This window comes from Schistocerca nitens, unplaced genomic scaffold, assembly GCF_023898315.1.
Source record: "Schistocerca nitens isolate TAMUIC-IGC-003100 unplaced genomic scaffold, iqSchNite1.1 HiC_scaffold_216, whole genome shotgun sequence".
In the NCBI taxonomy this organism is placed as follows: domain Eukaryota; kingdom Metazoa; phylum Arthropoda; class Insecta; order Orthoptera; family Acrididae; genus Schistocerca; species Schistocerca nitens.
In genome coordinates, this window is record NW_026045757.1 from 5,001 (window position 1) to 10,000 (window position 5,000).

Here is a 5,000-nt window from a genome sequence, read left to right on the forward strand (position 1 = left end):
GGCCATGCACCACCACCCACCGAATCAAGAAAGAGCTATCAATCTGTCAATCCTTCCGGTGTCCGGGCCTGGTGAGGTTTCCGTGTTGAGTCAAATTAAGCCGCAGGCTCCACTCCTGGTGGTGCCCTTCCGTCAATTCCTTTAAGTTTCAGCTTTGCAACCATACTTCCCCCGGAACCCAAAAGCTTTGGTTTCCCGGAGGCTGCCCGCCGAGTCATCGGAGGAACTGCGGCGGATCGCTGGCTGGCATCGTTTATGGTTAGAACTAGGGCGGTATCTGATCGCCTTCGAACCTCTAACTTTCGTTCTTGATTAATGAAAACATACTTGGCAAATGCTTTCGCTTCTGTTCGTCTTGCGACGATCCAAGAATTTCACCTCTAACGTCGCAATACGAATGCCCCCGCCTGTCCCTATTAATCATTACCTCGGGTTCCGAAAACCAACAAAATAGAACCGAGGTCCTATTCCATTATTCCATGCACACAGTATTCAGGCGGGCTTGCCTGCTTTAAGCACTCTAATTTGTTCAAAGTAAACGTGCCGGCCCACCGAGACACTCAATAAAGAGCACCCTGGTAGGATTTCAACGGGGTCCGCCTCGGGACGCACGAGCACGCACGAGGCGGTCGCACGCCTTCGGCTCGCCCCACCGGCAGGACGTCCCACGATACATGCCAGTTAAACACCGACGGGCGGTGAACCAACAGCGTGGGACACAAATCCAACTACGAGCTTTTTAACCGCAACAACTTTAATATACGCTATTGGAGCTGGAATTACCGCGGCTGCTGGCACCAGACTTGCCCTCCAATAGATACTCGTTAAAGGATTTAAAGTGTACTCATTCCGATTACGGGGCCTCGGATGAGTCCCGTATCGTTATTTTTCGTCACTACCTCCCCGTGCCGGGAGTGGGTAATTTGCGCGCCTGCTGCCTTCCTTGGATGTGGTAGCCGTTTCTCAGGCTCCCTCTCCGGAATCGAACCCTGATTCCCCGTTACCCGTTACAACCATGGTAGGCGCAGAACCTACCATCGACAGTTGATAAGGCAGACATTTGAAAGATGCGTCGCCGGTACGAAGACCGTGCGATCAGCCCAAAGTTATTCAGAGTCACCAAGGCAAACGGACCGGACGAGCCGACCGATTGGTTTTGATCTAATAAAAGCGTCCCTTCCATCTCTGGTCGGGACTCTGTTTGCATGTATTAGCTCTAGAATTACCACAGTTATCCAAGTAACGTGGGTACGATCTAAGGAACCATAACTGATTTAATGAGCCATTCGCGGTTTCACCTTAATGCGGCTTGTACTGAGACATGCATGGCTTAATCTTTGAGACAAGCATATGACTACTGGCAGGATCAACCAGGGAGCTGCGTCAACTAGAGCTGAGCAGCCGGCCGCCCGGGAGTGTGTCCCGGAGGCCCGCGCGAACACGCAAGCGTCCGCTCAATTATTCTGCAAACAGGAGGAGGCTGGGCTCCCCTGCACGATACACCTCGAAACCCTCTCAGGTCCCGGCGGCGCGCAGCGCCGTCCTAAGTACTTGGTCGGGTTCGAGAGAGGCGCAATCGCCCGGAGATAGGCGAGTAGACGCTTTCAGTGCGACCACCCGTGCTCCCAACTGAGCTTGCCGCTGCCGACAGAGGCCCGGGAGCGTGCTGTCGTGGTGTTGCCGGCGGGAGACAACACGCGGCCACAAACAGTGACCGGGCAGCTCCAACGCCAGCGCCACAGAGGGGCAGAGCCCCACTTGGGTGCCAAAGCGAACTCTCCCAGCACAGCGCACGCGCCAACACATCCGCACAGCTGCGATACAAACCACCTGCGAGAACCGCGGGGGCGACCGAGCAGCAGACGGCGTCGCGGCGCCGAGTGCCGGGCGGCGGCGCATCCTCAACGCACACAGTCCTCAATCGGACCAGCACACTGCAGATGTCCACCGCGCTTCGCACCGGGCCCGGGAGGACCCACTTTGGCCGCACGGCGCCGCGCGCTGGGTGCGCCGGCACGCAGATGCGCCGCCTGCCGCGTCCGTCAGCCGGCGCGCCTGCCACTGGGCGCCCCCACCAGCCGGCTGCCGCGCGTGCGCCCACGCAGCGCGCGGCCAGCACGCCGGGCGCCCCCCCCTCACCGGCCGGGGACGGTCCCACCCAGCCACCGCCGCGTATCGCTTCATACCCACATGCCCACTCACGTTCGTGGGTATGACGGGTGTCGCTGAAGCAACCGGTTAATACCTGTACCGATCGTCGATATCAACGATTCACCTCCAGCGCGAACAACCGCGCAACAACGGATTTCCAGTTCATTTGCGTAACTTGGGCAGCAAACGTAGACGTCCATCTACATTTGCGAATTCAATGGGTCTTGCATGCTGGATGTTATGAGTCACGACACGCCACATCAGTCCACATACATGCTGCGACGTATGCACGAGAGAACACGTGGAAGGTGGCCCGCGTACGTATGCCGATGCCATTGCACAGCTGCGAAGCTCATTGAACACGCAAACTCCTGACTGACGAACTAGAGGCGACAGGGAGGGGGGGGGGGGGGGGGGGCGATATACGTCTTATAGCAGTACACATTACAGTGGATAGCGGGACCATGTGGAACGTACGCAACACTCGCTAGATGTTGTGAGGGTAGGCACCGTAACATGATTCAATACGCAGGACACCAGAGTGTGCGCGCAGCGAACTATGTTGAGAGGGTTGCGATTAGGCAACGCTACACGAATTTCTAGATTCATATAACAAACAATTACGTGGGTTAGGTTAGGGCGCAACGTGGGTTAGGTTAGGGCCCAACTTAGGTTAGGTTAGGGCCCAACTTAGGTTAGGTTAGGGCCCAACTTAGGTTAGGTTAGGGCCCAACTTAGGTTAGGTTAGGGCCCAACTTAGGTTAGGTTAGGGCCCAACTTAGGTTAGGTTAGGGCCCAACTTAGGTTAGGTTAGGGCCCAACTTAGGTTAGGTTAGGGCCCAACTTAGGTTAGGTTAGGGCCCAACTTAGGTTAGGTTAGGGCCCAACTTAGGTTAGGTTAGGGCCCAACTTAGGTTAGGTTAGGGCCCAACTTAGGTTAGGTTAGGGCCCAACTTAGGTTAGGTTAGGGCCCAACTTAGGTTAGGTTAGGGCCCAACTTAGGTTAGGTTAAGCCCCAACTTAGGTTAGGTTAAGCCCCAACTTAGGTTAGGTTAAGCCCCAACTTAGGTTAGGTTAAGCCCCAACTTAGGTTAGGTTAAGCCCCAACTTAGGTTAGGTTAAGCCCCAACTTAGGTTAGGTTAAGCCCCAACTTAGGTTAGGTTAAGCCCCAACTTAGGTTAGGTTAAGCCCCAACTTAGGTTAGGTTAAGCCCCAACTTAGGTTAGGTTAAGGCGCAACATAGGTTAGGTTAAGGCGCAACATAGGTTAGGTTAAGGCGCAACATAGGTTAGGTTAAGGCGCAACATAGGTTAGGTTAAGGCGCAACATAGGTTAGGTTAAGGCGCAACATAGGTTAGGTTAAGGCGCAACATAGGTTAGGTTAAGGCGCAACATAGGTTAGGTTAAGGCGCAACATAGGTTAGGTTAAGGCGCAACATAGGTTAGGTTAAGGCGCAACATAGGTTAGGTTAAGGCGCAACATAGGTTAGGTTAAGGCGCAACATAGGTTAGGTTAAGGCGCAACATAGGTTAGGTTAAGGTGCAACATAGGTTAGGTTAAGGTGCAACATAGGTTAGGTTAAGGTGCAACATAGGTTAGGTTAAGGTGCAACATAGGTTAGGTTAAGGTGCAACATAGGTTAGGTTAAGGTGCAACATAGGTTAGGTTAAGGGATGGTGTATGAGGGGGGAGGGGACGAGGTTCGTTCATAGTGATGATGGTAAGTGGACGCCTGAGGCACCCTGAGATGTGTCACGTCAGGATGCATCTTTCTCTCAGGGGAGGTGGTGCGCCGGTTGCGTGGGTGTGGCAAGGGAGTGGCAGGCCTGTGTCTTTCATTCCTGCCATTGCTTATATGCTGTGAGACAAGGCAGTGTGGTGGTGTTGGTTGCACCCCTGTCTAGGACATGTGTGGGTGTTTGTGGCTTATCTGAGTAATGATGGTTGTTGGAAGAGTGAGATATTCTGTTTTTGGGGTGGACCTCCTGGTTTTGTTATCATAGTGTGAATGGTGTAATGTGGCGGAGAGGATGCACTGGATGTTGTTCCATGCTGGTGCTTAGATATCTTGTCTGTGTCTGTTACAGCCAGAGAGTAGTGTGTGATAGAGTGTCTGGGTGACGTGTAGTTCGCATGTGTGCACAGACTGTCAGCATGTATAGGGACTGTTGTATGTCGTATGCCATCTATATTCCGATGGCTCTGCATCTATTAGTAATCAGCGCCATGTATCAGTTTAATCTGGTTGCGGTCACGCGGTGTTCTATCTCTGTACAGTAGTAGAGGTGCGACTGCACTACGTAGCTACCCCTTGCGGCAGCTTTCCCCGGTGTATGGCATACGATTATCGGCAATCAGTCGATTAGTGACAACTGGTCGTGTGACAACGTCACATGTCTGCGGGTGGGATACGCTACACCCTGCCTGTGGGTCAGGGCTCAGGAAAGCTCTCCTGACACTGAGCGCTCGGACCGTCATTACCCGTCTGAGTAATATATTGCGGAGCGCTTTTAGCCATTGCCCAGAGTCTTTGCGACTGCGAGTGCAACGCCCATGGGGATCGACATGGTTGGGGCGCTTTCTAGCTGATCGCTCGGCATCGGAATCCGTACTGTGAGCAACGCAATCGCGCACAGACTTAGAGCATGTGTGGGGACAGCGGGAATTTCGCATCTTGGATAAAACTCTTCATGAAACGGACGATATAGGGGTGGTTTGCAACTTACGACTGCGAGAAGAGTCCGCCGTTCATCCGCTGGAGTTGCGAGGTGGGCTGTTGGGGTGGAGCACGTACGGGTGCGGGTGGAGTGATTGTCGGTCGACCACTTTCTGCGGCGCAGGCACTGG

General features: G+C 53.9%; 1 non-coding gene across 1 annotated transcript in view; it reads right to left on the reverse strand.

Moving 5' to 3' along the window:
- LOC126220943 (small subunit ribosomal RNA) overlaps window positions 1–1,377 on the reverse strand; it is a 1,909-nt gene extending 532 nt beyond the window's left edge. Inside the window, exon 1 of the ribosomal RNA XR_007543259.1 lies at window positions 1–1,377. This exon is cut by the window's left edge and continues 532 nt beyond it. This is a non-coding gene — a ribosomal RNA (small subunit ribosomal RNA).
- Window positions 1,378–5,000: the final 3,623 nt, after the last annotated feature.